The following is a 19821-nucleotide window of genomic DNA, read 5'->3' as shown; positions in this document are numbered from 1 at the left end:
GAATCTATAAAAATAAATAAGGAAAAGTTTAAAAAAAAGAAGAGATATATTTTTCTGATATGTTCTCGGTTGGAGTGCCAAAGTAAAAGGAACACCAGGTTATAATGCAAGATGCGAAGGGGCGGGGGAAAGGCTCTGTGGCAATGGGATTTCACATTTGCTTCACCAGCTGAGGTAATGTTAACCCAAGCTACCTGAAGTCTTTTCTTCTGGTGCATACAGTTGTACTTCTCTTCTAAGCTGGGCACTGATGTTGCCCTCAAAATATATGATGGTAGAAGTAGAAAGCAATTACAATGGGAGTGGGAGTCACAACTACAACAGCCCTAACACAATGCTTGAGGATCATTTCCATGCAAAGGTAAAATTATAAATATCATACAGGCCTATAAGGTCATCAGTTCAAGATTTCATTTATTTAGAACAAGGGCATCTGGCAGGTGTTATAACCAACGGAATGGTCCACAAGGCATCACTTTATATAGATTAAAAGAATGTTGAAATGACTGTGAAAATGCAAGCAGAAACACCTCCAGGAAGTAGAGGGAGTCATGAGCCAGATTGTGCTTCTAAACAAAAATTATTTCACAAGGATATCATGGATCCACAATGTCAAGAATTAGAAAATAACTCTCAAGATCAGAATCATACAGCTACCAGAAGGTGAGTTATACACAATATAAGGTTTTCTTTCCAGGTACCATACTTCTTTCCTTTCACTAGTGGATTACTTGAGTTCGATCTGGAACCCTAGGATTCACAGAAATCATTTTGAATTACATAATAACTGGCTTCAGGCATTACCCTCACCACCAATTGCTGTTTTCTATATGAAGAAACCAAAGGCATATTTTATTCAGAGCTACAATTTTCCCATTTGCAAACGAGGCATCCCAATGATATACTAGCTGGCAGGCTATGTAGTGATCATTCTGGATGATTTGACCCTACTGTGTCACCAACATAATGGGGTTGGTGCTGATACTCTTTTGGGACACGATAAAGCCCAATCTGTAAGGGAGTTAAACTCAATGGTTCTAATGCTAAAGGAAGCTTGCCTAGTGCCTACATGGCAGTTATAAAGGAAGATCCATAATGTTTTCTAAAAATAAAAAGAAAATATGTTTAAAATCACAAGGGAAGCATATGGGACTTCATTCTCATTGCTATTTTTTTCCTCGAATTTTCCTCTCATTTAGGCAAAAGGAAAGAGGTGGGAGGCATGTATTATCTTCTTTTTACATCTTTTTTATTTTGTTTTCAATAAAACTGCATCAGAACATCCTGGATTCTTTAAGCTGTTGGGTATAGTGCTACAACCACTAAAACTCCCTCTGATATTCTTTCTCCCAGTAATGTTAACTTCCCTAACAGAAAAACCTATGCATTATCTATGTTAATACTGAGCACTGTGACCGGCACATGGTGGGTATACTATAAATGATTGGTGAACTGTGGGCCAAGATAATCGCTGTATGCCTGCCTCCACCTGTGTTTCCCAGATCTGCTCCTGACTGTCATTTCCACTTCACCTCATTTTCCCAGGGCTGAAACTTTGATATGCTCAAAAAACTTCAAAGCTGGCATAAATTCTGATTTTGAACCACTGCTTTTCTCATGGACTGCATCTAGACTATGTTGTATGATGTTCTGCTGCCACTAAACAATCCTCTAGATCAACCCCCAGTAACATAGCTGTACCAATTCATCTCTAATCATCCTACACATATGCAAATAAGAGCTATATTTCAAGTCACCAGAAGAAAAGCTAACCATGAAAGGTTCCCCTTATTCAGGAAGCCTTCCAAATAGGCATCGAAAGTGACAGAAAGCCAGGCTGGTGTCATGTTTCATGCCTGTAATTCCAGCAGCTCAGGAGGATGAAACAGGAGGATCATGAGTTCAAAGACAGCCTCAGCAAAAGTTAGATACTATGCAACTCAGTGAGACCCTGTCTCTAAATAAAATACAAAATACGGCTGGGGATGTGGCTCAGTGGTCGAGTGCCCCAGAGTTCAATCCCCGGTACACTCTCCCTACCAAAAAAAAAAAAAAAAAAAAAAAGGAAAAGTGAGAGAAATATGTTCTACCCTGCAAATGGCTTTCTCTAAATGTATACATATGAACTGTGGTTCAAGGTGGGAGAGTATAATTTGGCCATTTTGCAGGAAAAAAAAAAGCGGGGGTATGAGTAAGTACATTCAAAACATTGCTTCTGTTTGGAGAATCTGTCTCCAATGCACTGAACATGACTTTCTCCACTGAGGTCCAAGCTCCTTCTCTTGTCCCTTCCAAGACCCTTCTTTGCTGTCCACTTGCACCTGTCTCACAGTTGTGTGGATGGAGAGAAGAGGTAGCAAGGACTAAGCATTGGAAATCATTTATTCAGAACTCTTCTAAGAGATTCAGCAGATTCTTTCACTGTCTGCTTTTAATTAATGAGAAGATATAACTTAGGGCAACTGATGGACACCCTTGCATCTTTGGTATGGATGATGTCAGGCCCCATAATTTCATAAGCACATTCTAACACACACATTTACACATGCTTATATCTGTTGCTTTTACACAGTTTGTTAGTCTTTCATTAATATGTACCTGAGCCAACGGTTGTACAGAACTATCTTCAAAATAATGGCTTGCAGAAATAAACTTGGCTTCTGAAAATCCATGTTCTAGTAGTGTCAACACGCAGCACTAATAAAGCTGACACAGTCACCTGAAATACTGGGGTCAGCCACCTTGGCCTTTCTTGTCATCATGATTCCCAACCTCTGCTTTCTTTCATATTCTTAATGTTCAATTAAGAAACACATTTTGTTTTTGCAAGCAGACCTGGGTAAGGGTGGGGTAAAAGAACAATTGAGCACAATTTCATTTCAGATTTTATTTTTAAAAGTGCATTTGAATATGACAGCCAGTCTTAAACTACTTTTAAAGGCTGATGACTTGACCTGGAATAAAACCCAGCTGTATTAGATATGTTTAGATCTACTGTTAAAGTGCAATGGCCATTATCTTTTTTACATTAACAGAAGGGCAGAATGCCATTCCCTTTCATTTCACCAGTAAATCAAATTGCATTATTCATTAGCCCTAAATGTTTCCAAACCATCCCTTCTTCCCCCACACACCCATTACCTCATTTTAAACAAGAAGTGGTTTTCTCTCTTCTAAAAATAACCTCTCTGATACACTGAGCTCCTAAACTTCTGGACTTTGCAAAAATTAATTTCTGTGGTTAGTAAAGCTAATGGTCTCTAGAGTAGAATCAGACCATAAAGACAATAAAGGAGTAATTAAAAAGCATCCCTTTGTATTACTTTTCAGTACTCCCACTTGTCAGTGATCGTAGATCTTTGGTACTGGATAATTCCTGGGATCTCCAGTTAGTAAAGGCCATCTCTGAGTAAAAGCTTCAAAATAAAAATCTAAGTAACAAAACAACTAAAGTCCTTAAATGCTTTAAGTTCCTTAATTGCTTTCTCAAACAGCGAATATCAAACCATAGCTTTAGATTTCTGTAAATCAGGTCTAATGCAAATGTGCAGGTGATGCTGCCCAGTCATACCACTAAATTACTCATACACAAACACGCTCAAACAAGCACATATGCTCATACACTGACAAACATGTGCCTGCATTTGCACGTGCACGCATGTACACATGTACACACACACACACACACACACACACACACACACACACACACAGAGCAAACATCAGTTTTCTTCTCCAAAATCCGATCCCTGAACATTATGAAGATTTCAGAAGCAATCCCATTTCCTATCCTCTACTTTGATTATTTTGTATCTGCTGTGGCCCATTAACAGAAGCTCATCAGAGTCACATGAAAAAGTGAAGATACATTGTTTCTATTACCATTTATAGCACCATTTGTTTTATTTAAGAAAAGGTACTTAGTCTGTGGCCTTAAATTACATAACAGGAACAGGATTCTGGAATTCAGGGTATGTGTTTATTCCCCCAAATCTTTGTTTTGTCAATGAGAAATCACTGATTTCTGACTCATAAGAGATTTCCCATTTGCTCTGGCAGACACTCAGCTCTTTGAAACAATAACTCAGCTTCAGGGACTTTAGAGCCATTGCCATTTCCAAATCAGGCTGTAGCCTTGGGATTACAGCGCCTTAATGCAGGTCTTCAAATACACCCATGAGCTGAGCTCATATTTACTTCTGCATGATAAAAACAGGAGTTCTGAAGTTAAACAAAATAGTAAAATTTTTATTTTCTTAACGACTGACACCATAGCTTCTCTTAAGAACTGAATTTAGTGAAAAATGGACCTGGATCATGGCATGTGTTTGTTGAAAAAAGATGCAGAGGACATAGGCTAGGTCAGACTTCACAGGAAAGTGTGGAGTTCTTGAGGTAGTCTGGGCAGAAGCAGGGGAGGAAGAGGGAAGGCAAGGAGGAGGAGAAAGGGAATCCAACTGTGGGACAGCAAATTGTGTCCCCCATGACACCCTGATTCCCTGGCACAGGGCAAATTCCAATGAAGACCACAAAACTAACCAAGATTTGAAATAAGTTTTTTTAAATTGTTTCTGTAGAAACCAGGAAAAGACTATTTTATGGTGCAGCCTACGTTGTCAATGAATTTGGGTGTGGTCCCAAATCTGAGATTGTGCATACCCCCAAAACTGACAGAAACACTGGGAAGTACTGTAACTACAATACCCAATTTTACCTTAAGCTGGAATTCCCATAAGCCTCAAGCTAACACCTGGTTTACCCAAAGTAAATGTTTAAACAAGAATTAGAGCTCATAAAAGATACTTGTACTTTTATGACACTATTTCCCCAGTCTGGTGCTTTAGAGGACCCACAGAATAAGTGACCCAGTGGTATATCTTCAAGGAGTTTACAATCTAGAGGGGCAGAGAAGATATATAATTACAGTTCAAGATGGAATGTGTGAAAACGGATAAGGGGAGGGGAGAGGCCTAGGCCAGTTTGGGGAAGGATAGAAAAAGGAGATGTCAGTGATTATTTTGAGAGGATGTTAGAGGAGGATGGTATTTTCAGAGGCAAAAATAGTGGGAGGAGGGACAGAACTCATTTTATTGGAGCTGCCTATGTGATCTTGACATCTCCTATATTAGAGTGAAGGATAGAAGGAACGTCTTCCTAATCTCTGCTTGTTCACCCTCCAGATAAGTAGCCCCATGTCTCGGGGTACAGCAGTTCCTTAAAATTAATGCTTAACAGAATCCCAGGATGACACTCAGTATTAATATAAACAGAGAGGCAGATAAGAGCAGAATGAAGACCAGACATTTCAATCAGGTCAGCTTGCCTGGAATTCAAAATGTGCAGGGGAAAACTCACAAGAAAAATGTGGTTATGTTGGGATAGGGCCAGATGTGGAGGTGTCTAAAATGGAATCTCATCACCTTCTTCAGGCAATCGGGAGAGTAGTGGTAGGATCTTTGGCAGCGGATAGAGATGAGGCACAATTTAGACCAGTGACTCCAACAACATGTGCAAGACAGAGGGGGCAAGATTCGTGATGGGGAAGCCCAACAGAAGCCATTTTAGGACCTCCTTATAAGCAAAATCATGCAGGTTCAACACGAGGGAGGGAAAGAAAAGAAGTGGGTCATTTTAAGTGATAGAAATAAGCTGTTTATAAGCATGGGTCAGGTGGCAAGTCAATTTAATAGCTACTTACTGAGCATCTTTGGTGTGCAGGCTATGGCAGTTAAACCTGACTCCAAAAGGATTCATATCAAACTCTTATTATTGGTTAAATTCCAGATTAGAGTTGAAAGAGAAGGAATTTATGAACTTTTTTTCTTCATATACTTTCTTTTCCTTTGGCTTCTCCTAGTGGTGATGTGTCACTTTTATGACACTAAAGGGAATTTTAAAATCCAAGAATATATACATTTTTAAAAGTGTGTTTCATGACAAATGAACAGTGAAGACCACTGGATTTGTATGCCAAGCAGAAGAAAGGCTCTGAGCAAATTTAGAATCATCCTTATCTCATTATTAAAGCAGGACTTGGAGCATCGCCACAAAAGGTGTTAAGCTATTAGCTTGTGGTCTTGAATACAGCTCCAAGCAATAGAGCCATGTTTCAATTAAAATGGTACATTTTTTATGCTTCTCATTAAGGCAAACTAATATCACTCTCAATAATTCTGAATTAGTAAGTCAGATTATATTAGAACTAAAAATAATTATGGAGGGAGTGAATCCTCCCAGTTTCCTTTAATTACCGTATCAGAGAAGGAACCTGGGGAAGCTCCTCCCTGAGACTAATTTAGGAAGATTTGAAAAAGTTGCTTTTTTGGGCCATTAGATGCATGGTCTCTCTCACTGTGCAACTGCCTGCGGCCCACATAGAACACAGTGAGCACAAACTAGAGCTAATGAGTCCTCATTTCTATTGCTGCAAAAACCTGGGAGAATTTAAGAAAACACAGCATTACTTCCCTGAATATGGCATATTACATGAATTGTGTAGATGCTAGAATGCCCTACTCAGGAGCTAAAATAATTATGACTAGCAAATCTAGGCTGCATTCTGTCTGGAGAATCTCATCTATATCTATCAAGAACTCAACCCAGCAGGCCCCACTAATGTCTCTTCATCATAGCTCAAGTCTACTTTTTAAGTCCTGAAGGAAATAACAGGAGCTATTTTTTAAACAAGAGTGTAAAGGTACCACGTGTCTTCTGTCCCAGAATTTGCTGACCTGTCTCATTCAGCAATTTGGGGGTGGAACCAAAGATTCCATTAGGAGACTGACATCTCAACAGAAATCAGCTCTAGGTTATATCTCCTAGCCAACTCATTACTATAATATTGTTGTTCTACAAAAAAAAAACTTTGATGCATAAATAAAATACCCACACCTTAGATTAATAAGTTCTTCCAATGGCATAATAACATAAGAACATATTGTTTGCTTATGAATAGCTAAAACGTATGTCTAAAATAATGGAGGTTAATTTCCCCCTTGACCTATCTCATAAAACAATGATATTAATTATTTAACTAAATACCCAAGCAAGAGAATATCAGATGCAATGCTTTCTTAGTGTCTCCTCCAGATCTAAATGTAAAAATATGCCATCGCTCTGCACAGCAGTCCTTGGATAATGACATCATGTGCAGCATTTGCAAGGCTCTCACAGAGAAGGTCCTACTTCTGGCTTAAGATCATTTTGCCCCTTGGTTTAAAATTGTCATGGCCCTGAACACCTGAAAAGAAAGGAGGGAGCGAGGGGAATAGTATGATTCTGGAAACAGAGTTCAAAAGGGATCCACAGTAAATCCTCTTTTAAAGCAGGGAATACGGTAGTCATTGTGTGATAAAACTCCCAACATCCAAGTGGATATCTTTAAACAGACCTCTACAGTAATTTTTCTTCCATAATTCCTGATTATACGCCATGATTCTGGGGACACGTCCACCTCTCTGTCCTCCTGAGAATCTTCTATAAGCCCATATTTTAGGTTGTGGGCAGGGCATTTGTAAAAATGTGAAACGTGTCATGCTCATATAGCCGAGCCATTTATAAAGGATGGAATGCATTCCCATAAGTATGCCAGTGTGTGTGTCTTGGTGTGAATGTGAGTTTCTAAAGATAGCCAGAGCTGTGACCTAACAGAGCACAACAAAGCGCAGGTCATCCAGCCCTGAAGAAACTTTCTCCAGTTGCCTACCAATAAAATAATAACTGAACAGATGCTTTACTGCAGAATTCTGGAAAATATACGCCTGTACATAGGAAGAGCCCTGGATGTTCAAAGCTATTAGAGAAAACTATCCCAGATACAGCAATCAATGCTGAGGAAATAAGTGAGATTTGGTGAAAGATCTGGGCATAAGGGAAGCTTATCTCAACACTATTTATAATAGAAAATGAAAGGTTGAACACATAAAAATAAAAAAAGCAGTTGACTTAAATACAGAAAATATAAACGATGGAATAATATAGCTATCAGAAATTATGATTTTATGAAATTATTTGATAAATAAAGACTAAAGAACTTAAATTGAAAGATGGAGGGAATTTAAAAACTACATAAACTATATAATCCCTCCACTGTACTTTTTCCATAAGAATATGTATATATTATATGCATGGTAATCTGTTGGGGAAAATAATAATCTGTTGGGTAAATTCTAGGTGATTTTATTTTCCTTTCTGAATTGCTCTGAGGTTACATATTTCCTACAATAAGGACTTCTGATCCTTGTAATCAAGAGGAAATTCAATTTAATGAGACAAGAACATTAAAATAAATGGCAAATCTAGGAATATGGTCTCCAGATCTCAGGTGACAATAACAGTAAATGAAACTACAAGTCACCTTTTTAACAAGGTCTGTTGACAATCATATAAATGAAGACCTAGAATTGATGCAAATCAAGATACTTTTTAATTTCTTTACTATAATGATTTAAAATTATATCAACTCTCTATTTCTGATTTTGTAGTAATTTGGTTTTGACTGAAGTATATAATCTTAAGCCAGTCTTTTACCCTCCTCCCCTTTTCAATTCCCCGCATTATATATTATACATTACAGCAAGTTTAGTTTATTTACTTATCTCTCTTATTCAACTTTAAGTTTATTGAAGACTGAGCCTTATTTATGCTCTCAAGACAAACCTGAAATCCAGTTCTAGGTCCTAGTGATAGGACAGTAAGAGAAAAAATGCAAAAGTAACTAACTAATATCCTCTGTTATGTATTCCTCCTAGAACTGAGCCTAGAACCTAGTAGATACTAAGTCAGAATTTGCTGAAAGAATGCAGGATGGGAAGCAGGGAGGAAGAGAGGTGGCAGTATGACTAACTCAAAACAACAGAGTAGGTGCTGCCGCGACACACTGTGAGTATAACACAGGCATGGAAGAAACCCAGGAGGGCATCATTTAGGAAGTCAGAGGTACATGTTTGCAGCAAGAACAAAACAAAATAGGGTTTCAAAATAAGACCTACAAAACAAGGACTTTCAAATCATGTTCCACAGAAGTTCAGATACTTCTACTAACATCTTTCCTTCAAAAAAAATATTTTAGCTAATCTAATGATTCTAATTAAAAGCAAACTTACATTCTGAAATGTATTCCACAGCAAATATTAGAATTGCAGAGATAACCAAAGTGTTAATTTTTCTCCTAGATTAAATCATTCCCCTATATATCTGTATTCCACCTGGCCATGTGCATTGCACCTGGGTCATGCTCAATTTTGTGGTCATTATTCTTGCATGTGTTAACCTGAATTTCAAACTTCTTTTGCAATCCTTGTGCAGGAAAGGTAGAAAAATACAACAGGTACTATTATGGTATTATGTAAAAATGTGCATGTGTAACCGATGTGATTCTGCAATCTTTGTGATGTTTTGAATAACCAATAAAAAAAATTATTTGGAATTTATTGTAAAGACTCATTGACAATAAAGGTTGTCACTCTTTGTGGTATTTAAAAATTGACACAGATTGACACACACACACACACACACACACACACATACACACACACACACACCCGCAAGAAGAAAGATGGTCTTTGTTTTATCCCCTTGAATAGGTGCAGGTTCTTTGATTGTACTGACAAACAGAACAAAGCAGAAGTGATTCTGTGTCACTTTCAACCTGAAGCATTAATAAACAGTCATCTTTCCTCCTCTGTGTTTCGAACATACCCACTTGAAATCCAGCTACCAAGCTGTGAGGAAGTCTAAGAAACCTGTGCAGAGACACCAGTGGGGAGGGAAGAATTTCCCCCCAATTACAGTGCAGGCAGAATTTCCAGCCTAGGTAATGACCAGCACTAGCATGCTAGTGAGCCCAGCTGAGTCTCACCAGTCCATACTTCATGAATCTACCCGTGCCATTCTGCCCAAGTTTCAGATTCATCTCTCTCTCTCTCTCTCTCTCTCTCTCTCTCTCTCTCTCTCTCTCTCTCTTAAGCAACAAGGTTTCAGGGTTATTGGTAACACAGAAATAGATGAATGCTATAGTACGAGTGAGTCTTTAAAAATATTTTACAAATTCAGACCCGTGCTTGTCCATTACACCTGAGAATCCTAGCAGTGAATGTGCTGCTTCAGCATATCTGTGCCACATCCAACTGAGAGCCATGCCAGGTTCAGACCCTTCCCGTGCCTATGATAACTATAACAAATTAGGATACAACATGTTTAATGCTTATACAATTTCAATTCCTCCTATAATATTAAAAGATTTTTGTATGATGTGCAAAGTTAAATACTATTCATTTATTTATTGTAGTTTTTAATTAATTATCCACATTACAAATTAGTTTTATGGAGAATTTTTAAAATAAACTAATAATGACTATAATGTCATTGAACAACTTCAAAATGAAATCCCAACTGATCTCATCCTGATCCTTCATCTAATGACAATGAGTACTTCAATACTAATTTTTTTTTAAAGTCACTCACAAAAACAAACAAACATTTGTCACTAATTGCACTTTTTAAGGCAATAGAACTTCATCAATTGTGTTGAGGGCTTGAAGTACAATTTTGCAAAATAGCATTCCAGCCAAGTCAGACATTTTCATATAAAATATACACACCCTAGATTTTTACTGAGACAATTAAACATGAAAATATTATTGGAAAAATTTATTGCAAGACAGTTTAAATATGTTGGTGGAAATACAGGGGTATCATGATTCATGATAAATTGCTTCATCATAAGAAAGAAAGATGTACCTACAATACAGAAAAAGTTAATCTCTCTGATACTGATATTGCAAGAAGTAGACTGATGAATATGTTGTGCTAAAAAGTACAATTAGAAATAATATCTGATGATGATGTACAGGGAAAGAACTAAGAAAGTGAATTCCCTATATTGAATAAATTTGCTAAAGTGGTTATATGGGATCTGCTAATGAAAATGGTTATTGTGAATGTCTATTTTACTTTTTCTTTGGTAAATTATAGACAAGCAAAGAGAGAGCAGAAATAATTTATTATTTGGTTAAAGAATTACACATACACAAAAGAAACTCTACGTTCTGAATTAGTTTGGCAAAAATATAATTACATCTACATAGATGTTCGGAGACTAGCAATAGGAAAATTGTAAAGTGCATAGCTTAGCAAAAGAACTTCCCTGAATATGGTGATCTTGGTGTACTACATGAAGTATCTCCACTATTGGAAATGCCACCTTCTGTTGTTTTGCTTAGACAGAGCAATGGAAAATGTTCATTAATTTACAGACATGTAGAATTATTTGGAGAGTGAGTTATAGATTGTTTTTATTTAAAAAAACTCTTTAGCTCTTCTGATTAATGCAAGATGGAACTAGGAGTGTTTAAATCAGAAGTATGAGTGTTTAAACTTAGAGAAGGAACCATGTTTCAGTCAGCTTTTTCCAGAATATAGGGAAGAAAATGTTTGAGTGCTCATGGTTTCAGAGATCTCAATCCATAGTCAGCAGACTCCATTCCTGAGGGCTCAGGAACATCATGGCAGAAAAGTGTGGAGTAGGGAAGCAGATCCCATTATGATCAGGAAGCAGAGAGAAAAGTCTCCACTTGGAAAATACAAATATATACCCCAAAGGCAAGTCCCCAATCCCCACTTCCTCCAGCCACACCCTACCACTTCAGTTACCACTCAGTTAATCCCTATCAGGAATTGATTCACTGACTGGGTTGAGATTCTCACAACCCAGTCATTTCTCCTCTGAACCTTCTTGCATTATCTCACACGTGAGCTTATGGGGGACACTCCATATCCAAACCATAACACATCACTACATTTTGTTTGTTTCTCCCTAAAATAGAATATACTTACAAGATTTCTATGAGTCTTGATATCCTTAGTGAGCAAAATAAGCACATCACCAGGGCATAAAGTTGTTGAGATTTTAACTATGGATAAAGTGACTGAAATGACAGGCACAACTGAAGTCTGAACTCAATATATAAATCAGAATAAAGACCCCTGTGTTAGATAGTCCAATGAGACGCTGAGACGGGCACCAAAAGATACAAGAGTTTTAAAAATATGATTGAAAATGTCACAGTCTCATAATATACACAAAAGTGTTTTCTAACAAGAAAAATTTAAATGTATGAAGAAGCCTGACTTTTACTTTCCTTTAAATTGAGATTTGCCATACTAAGAGATGCAAATAATTAATAAGGCAAGGTAGTGAATCAATTGGGAAAGAAGACTGATAGAAAAACTGAAGTACATCTTGAGACTGCAAGTCAAATCGTTGAAAACCTTACAATGTACAATTACTTAACTATGTGAACTGGAATGGTCTTAATTCTGGAAAAATAAATGAAAATAAACCATCACAGTATCAAACACATTTCTGAAATCAGTAATAGTCATCCATCCCATCTGTTTTCAAAGTTTTATTTATCAAAATAACCTCATTATTTGAAGCTATCGATTTTGGAAGTACATGTAAATCTGAATTTGTCAAAGGCTGATTTAATATTTTTTGAAGGGTGGAGTAGGAAAGATTTCACAAAAGGCTTCACTTATAAAATTGGATCCCTGCTAAATAAGTTTGAAAACCTAGTGGGCCAAAGAATTTTTCAGGCAGTCGCTCGGCAGGAAAGAATATGGCAAAGCACCCGCCAACTCGATCATGCTCCAGAGCGCTGGGACCTCCTCACTTGATCATAGACAGAGCAGGTTTTCCTCCAGATTCTCTGAATGACTCTTGAAAAATGCCAGTGAAACGTCCTGCTTCGGTGAATATTCTTCCCTGTGCTCATCACTCCTGCAGGTGTGCTCAGCCTCAGCTCCATGATGGCGAGTACACTGGCATCTGCTGCTCTCATCCACAAACCATGCAGCTTGCAAAAGCGATCCCCTGCTCAACAAAGTTGAGTGGGAGGGGATGGAGTACCTGCATCAACCGCAGGACAGTGGTCCTTAGGGAGGCCTCAAACCTCTGAGTAAGTTGGCAATACCTTCTGAAAAGGCAGAGCTCACAAGAGCTTCAGATGGAGATAACAGGCAATGGCAGCCTCTATTGGCAGAACTGTCCTGCGTTTTTTTCCCCACTGTATCGAACACGTCTTGCAGATAATTTTAGCTTCTCACGTTGGAGCTTTCAAATCAGATATCCGCAGCAGAGACAGGAACACAATTTTTTCTCATGCCCCACCAGAAAATTTACGTCAACTGAACCATATGGAACCTCACCTCGCTAATCTTCAACACTCTGTAAGATCTGCCTAGACTGAAAAGGGCAGTGCCCCCATGCTGAGCTGAGGAAAGGGACAGGAACCTTAGGAGGAAAGAAAAAATAATTCAACCCTGATCACCAAATAATGACAGATGCCCAATGAACAGCGGCTCCTTTTATTGACCTCTTGACTTTTATGTCCATGAATAAAATGAAGTCTGCCTTTTAGGTCTGTTTTAGTCTCACTGTCACTTTAGAGCACATCAGCCACAGTGGGAAAAACCTGCTGGTTAATAATTCTCAAACTTTTCACTCTTCATTCCAAAGCTGCCTCCTATAGGCTGAAGGCTCCCAAGGAATAAATCGAAATCAAACTGAGGGGAACAGATTACAAGAAATAAGTCTTCCCTTATGAAAGAATGAAACACATGTTTTTGCCTCCTTAATACAAATCCTTAAAAGCTTCAAACAATTCTTCTCCCTCTCTCATAAATGCTGTGTCACTGCTTCTGTCCTGAAAGCCACCTGATGATACATCCCTTGGATGCTATATGGACTCTCAGCCAACCTTTGTACCCACACAGAATACCTTGCAAACATCCACAAAGCCATGAAGAGTTCTAATCTCTGAAGACCTTGACAAATCCCCTGCCTCTTGCAAACCTGGATCAATAAGGTGCTTACAGAATTTCCAGATAATACAACAGAAGACAGGAAAGAACACGACAGAAGGTTCCACCTTCTACTTACATAATTATTATTTAGCTATTTTTTTTTCTTTTTTACTCCCTACATACCAAAAGTTGACTTCTCTCTCCCTAGCCTCTTTTAGCATATGCCACAGATGTCTCGGGTAATGAACCAGCTAATTTCCCACACCTGGAATATCTGGGACCAGAAAACATTGGATTGAAAGATTGAACTGTTCAAACATTGAGATACCATTATTCTGTATTTACACAGACCACAGAGAGGAGGAGAATTTCATTTCTAAAGGAAAAAAAAATCCCAAATCTGTAAATATGTATACAAACATCCTTCTTTGGGGTAATTTTTAACATCAGAAGCAATTTCCTGAGGACGGCTTGCACACCATAAGGAGTTAGTCAAGTATCTGAGAGACCTGTGATTCCAACAGGCTTGATTTCATATGTTCTTGAAAGACCTTGTCTAAGACTGAAATAAGAACATTTGGTTGGCCGCAATTCTATAGCTGCCTTCCATCTTCCAAGCTACGGTTTGGCCTGCAGGAATATCCTTGAGTATCCATCTAGTCTTATCTCCATACTTCCTTTCCTACTTTTTCATGACGCATTTGAGGTACAGCAGAAGCTGGTTGAATTGTAACACGGCATAATGATTAGGAGTCAGAGTCCCAAAGTTGGGCAGGTTTGGGGGAAATTTCCAGGCAGATTTATTTACAGCTTATGGGGTTATTGGGACAAATCATGAAAATGATGCATGTTAAGTATTTATTAAGAAAAATCCTATTTAATATTTATTTGGCTCTTCCTAGTTAAGCACTATTATATTACTTTATTTTGTTTCCATAATGATGGGAAAGACATAGTCATTCATTATCCCCCATTTATAGATAAAGATGCACACACACAGATTACACAACCTATACAGAAAAGTTCCGTTGTTTGCCCAAGATCTCAGAACTAGTACATGGAAGAGCTGGAATCCTGGTGATCTGCCTCTTGGACCCCTGTGAAGCATCACTACAGTATACACAGACCCTGATGATACCACCAGCTATAGGTGACAGTCCTGTTCCCTCACGTGTTGAAGAATGACATCAGAGAAGCACACTGAGGCAAGCATATACACAGGGTTTATTTAAAAGGGGGGTAATATAGACTTCTCTAAGGAGAGAAAAGGGGGCCATAGCAGGTATCCTGGTACCCAAAGAAGTGAGGGGTTTTGTCTTTTTATATGTCCTCGGCTTCCCTTGTTCTCCTGCTCTCGTCCCCTTATCTCCCTCCTTCCTTGCATTTGTGACTAGGCCCAGGAGATGCTTGGTGAAATGGCCAAAAAGTGAGAAGCAGATGAGTCGGAGGGGCCAAGTTTGAGTGATCTGGGCAGAAAAGGGGTATAATTAACAACTCCCTGTAGGGAGGGACAATCCCTGAGACAGGTTACCTGACCAACAGTTTGGAACAAGGGCAGGTTATCTTGATAAGGGTGGAGAAAGGGCTCTGAAGGAATTAACATTTCAATTCCTCCATTCTCTGGACCATTGCCTATCTGCCTAATTTTGACTTCACTGGTACAGAAGGACTGCTACCTCCATCATATTCTTAACAGGAAGTTCCACACAGATAACACAACATTTACTATCTTCATGTTTTTCGCATTGCTTCTGGTTTAGGTTAGCTTCTCTCCTCATTCCCCTGACTCCTAAATATTTAGGATGCATCTCAAATTACATAACATCTTCGTTAACAATCCTGCCCTGCCCTTTCCAGGCAGAGTTGTTGTCTCTCTTCTGTACTCCAGAATAGTACTCAGTTATCTGTCACTGTGTCCATTTTCCTTCCTTGGTTGAGGTCCTTTAGGAAGAGGAAACCACATTTTCAAGTTTCATATCCCCAAAAGCTTGCAGACAACTTGGTACACTGTAAGCTGCTAATAAATGTTGAATGAATGAACAAATAGAAATCTAGGTCCAGGCCCCTACCTATTGGGAGGCTCCCTTCAGAAAACTGAAGTTCTCCTGCCCCAAAAGTATGGAATCCAGTCACTAGGAATAGTGGGGTAACTTGGGTCACACTTAACTCAGAGCCCAGGCCTCCTTGAAATTCAATAGGAAGCCTTGTGGAAGTGAAAAGTAAATGGCATAGAAAGGTTTCAGATCTCACCTAGAACTCCTCAGAGCCCTAGGAAAAAACGTGGCACCAAGCAAAAGGTAATTAGATCTGAGGTAACCTTGGATCACAGGTAGCCAGCAGGAGATTCGCTTTTATTTCAGATAGGCTAATAAGAGGCCATTCCCCATCCATATTTTATTTCATTGCTGTTCTCTCCCTTCCCGAATTAGCAGTAGGATTAACATCAATAATGGGGTTGTCTTCCTATTTATACACTGTAATTAAACTTAGGTAAAACTCTAAGAGCTCCTTGGGGATATTCATTAGCATTCAGAACCACCCCAGTTTGCAGGCTACCTTTGACCAGTGGGTTGAAGATAGAATTAAATAAAACATGGACTGTGAGATGACACCACGAATTCCTTCCAGACCTCCTCCTGCCAGCAAGCCTAACACCCCCATGCTACAAAGATGTAGGTCCAGGTTGCTGAAGATTCTGTTTCTAACAAGCTCATCAGGGATAAAAGGTCTTTAAAACTGAGTGACCTGTGTGACTCTTGACTCTAGCTCCTGCTCATCCAGAATCTCTAAATTCCTACAAAGGATCACCCTAGTCATTTTGGGTTGTCCTTGGAGGTGGCTCAAAAATAAAAGAGAAAAATTAAAAAAAGGAAAAAAAAGGAGGCGTAAGAAAACATACAATTTTATGTTTTCTCTCCTCTAACTTATTGCTGAAGCGTACAGGCCCTGCTTGGGTGTCACCATCCATTTCTATGAATGGTTCAGAGCTGTTTACGTGCTTCAAAGTATTCACATTTGCAAAGTTTCTCTGGTGGAGACTGAGGAATGCCAAAATGCTTTCTTTCTTCTTAACATCACACCAAAAGAGCTACAGAAGCTGAAGTCTCTTGCTTTCTGGTATCTTATACCAAGAGTTCTCAAAGTGCAGCCCACAGGCAGTAGCACAGGAATAACCTAAGAACTTGTTATAAACACAAATGATCTTGCCCTAAGCAAAAATAACAAAACAGAGAATGAAACCCAGCAGTCTATTTTTAAAGAAGCCCTCCAAATGATTCTACTATACATTCGAGTTTGAGAACCACTATTTTACAGAATTTCAACAGATAAAAGATTCATTTTATTGTTTTAACTGCATATGTAATTGTTATATAAACTTGAGAAGTTTGGATATGTGCATATTTTTAGTCTGCATTTTTTACTTTCCATCTAAGATGTTCATAGGAAGTCCTGACAAAAAGAATATCCAGTGTTAGAATGTGGTCAGAATCCTAACTCTGCAACAAGTAAGACAATATTGCTGGCTTATGATGCCAGCATTAGGATCAGATAGATCTTAGTGCACAAACTCTGATGGACTTATCTAAGGCATCCATACCTTTCACCTGAATATCTCACACATGTCTACTTCACACAGAGAGATGGATGAGCTGAATCCTATCATTCATGAAGGAAATCTTTCAGTTATTAAATTTATTTTGCAAATGTTTATTCAGCGCCTACTACATTTAAGGTACTGCTCTTCCCTTGGGATATAGTGGCCAATGAAGCTAGGACTTTTGCTGTTGTAGACAGAAAATAAAATGAACTCTGATCATTGAGTACATTACCTGATGCATCAGAAAGTGACTCATATTTTTCCTATCAAATGCTAAGAAACATCCAGGCAAACTGGCTTAAAAGTTATTTCCTTGGATTCATTGAGAAAATATTATCCACATAAATGTGAGTGTAAGGGTTAATTTGAATTGTCAACTTGAATGGACTATGAGATGCTTAAGAGTAAGATGCTTAAGAGGGTGTGTCTAGGAATGATTGGCATCTGGGATAGCAAACTAAAGTGGAGATTCTCGCTAAGCATGGGCAGCGCCATAAAATAGGATGGTTCTACCACTGACCTACACCCCCAGCCCCCCAAAATAACAGTGGACTATAAAATATTCAAGTCAGATTGAGTAAAATTGGAAGAACAAGCAGCAGAAGATGCAAGTTGGATTCTTCTTGAACAGGTTCTTAATTGCTGCTATGATCACCTGAGGATATCAGAATCTTGCTTTTTCACTCTTCTGAAGCACATTCTGGGAGTTTCAAGAAGCCTTTGGTCTCAAACTAGGGTAGCACTGTTGATCCTCTTTTTCTGAGGCTTCAGCTTCTTGGACTGTACAGCTACTGGTTCCTCTAACTCTCCAGCCTGCAGACAGCCACTGTGGACTATCTAGCTTCTGGTCATGCAAGCCAATCTAATAAATCCCCTTTTTATAGTCATGCTTCCTGTTGATTCTGTTCCTCTAGAGAAGCCTAACTAATAGAGTGAGGGAGCCACGCATGCAGAGAACCGGGGAAACAGCATTTGAGGTCCAGGACACCAGTGCAAAGGTTCAACAGCAGACGCACCTCATTTAGGACAAGGATAGATCTGGAATCAAAATACAGCAAATTGGTATGCGATAGTTGAAAACAATATCTGTACTCAAAAAATTTGAAATAACAACTAAAGTAATATACTAACAGTATAAGGTGGCTTCTAGGATCTCTGAATGAACTATAAGGATAGATGTTTTATAAGAAATATCTCCCATTATCTCCTTGAGAAATTTTCATGAGTTAAGAGTGACAGTTTCATTTCTACTACTTTGACTAAAGGTGAAAATTTTGTAAAAGTCTCAAAAAAGTAACTGTATGGGTGTATGGGTGTATGGGTGTTGGGTGTATGGGTGTATGGGTGTATGGGTGTGTGTAGTTCCTGGTGGTTGAACACAGGGCCTTACACATACTCGGCAAGTGTTCTACCACTGATCTACACCCCCAGCCCAAAGAAATAACAGTGGACTAGAAAACATTCAAGTCAAAAATAGACTTCTATCAGTCAATTATAAATTGATATGGAAAAATAATTGGACAAAGATCCGAGAGTCCCATTAATAAGAAAAATTTAAAAAACTTACAAAGCAAAATCTTCATATGTGGTTTTATAAGTCTATAGTGATGACAGCATAGGACAGGCAGACTAATATGAAGGAGCAGAGGAGTCATAAAATGGCTCACAAGATAGAGACGTGATTTATGATGAATGTTGTACTGCAGAATAGTGGGGAAGAGAGGGCCTTTTCAATAAATGGTGTTGGGTCAACTGAGTATATCCATAGGAAAAAAACATGAATCCTGACCTTTAACTTGCACTATACACAAAAATCCATTGTAGATAAATGGTAGATCTAAAAGTGAAAAGCAACACAATAACATTCCTAGAAGATAATATAAGAATATACCTGTAACCATGGGAAATATAAGGACATTTTTTAAAAAGGACACATAAAGCACTAACTATAAAGGCAGAGGATGGTAAATTGACTATTTTAAAATGAGAACCTTCTCGTCATCAAAAGAAAAACCATTATCCAGGGGTGAAAAGGGAAGGCATGAGGGAGGAGAAAACACTGGCAATACATATATCTGATAAGGGGCTTATATCTAGAAAATAGAAAGAACTCTTCAATTTTATGAAGAAAAGACAGCCTATAATAAAAAGAGGGAGGATATCAACAAGAAGTTCATAGACAAGGAGAGGTAAAGGTCTGGTAATCATTTCAAAAAAAATTAATTTTATTCTCTTTAGAACAAGAAAAATTAAAACCATAACACTATCCCTGTATATACCCATTAGAATAGCCCCAAATAGAAAAGATATGTACATATTGGGTTAGTAAAATGTGGAGCTACTGGAACTCTCCAACATAGTTGGTAGAATATGAGTTGGTTTTACTAGACTGGAAAACTGGCAGTGTTTATTAAAAG

Source organism: Callospermophilus lateralis, unplaced genomic scaffold, assembly GCF_048772815.1.
Source record: "Callospermophilus lateralis isolate mCalLat2 unplaced genomic scaffold, mCalLat2.hap1 Scaffold_74, whole genome shotgun sequence".
In the NCBI taxonomy this organism is placed as follows: Eukaryota; Metazoa; Chordata; class Mammalia; order Rodentia; family Sciuridae; genus Callospermophilus; species Callospermophilus lateralis.
Note: the sequence above shows the minus strand (reverse complement) of the source record.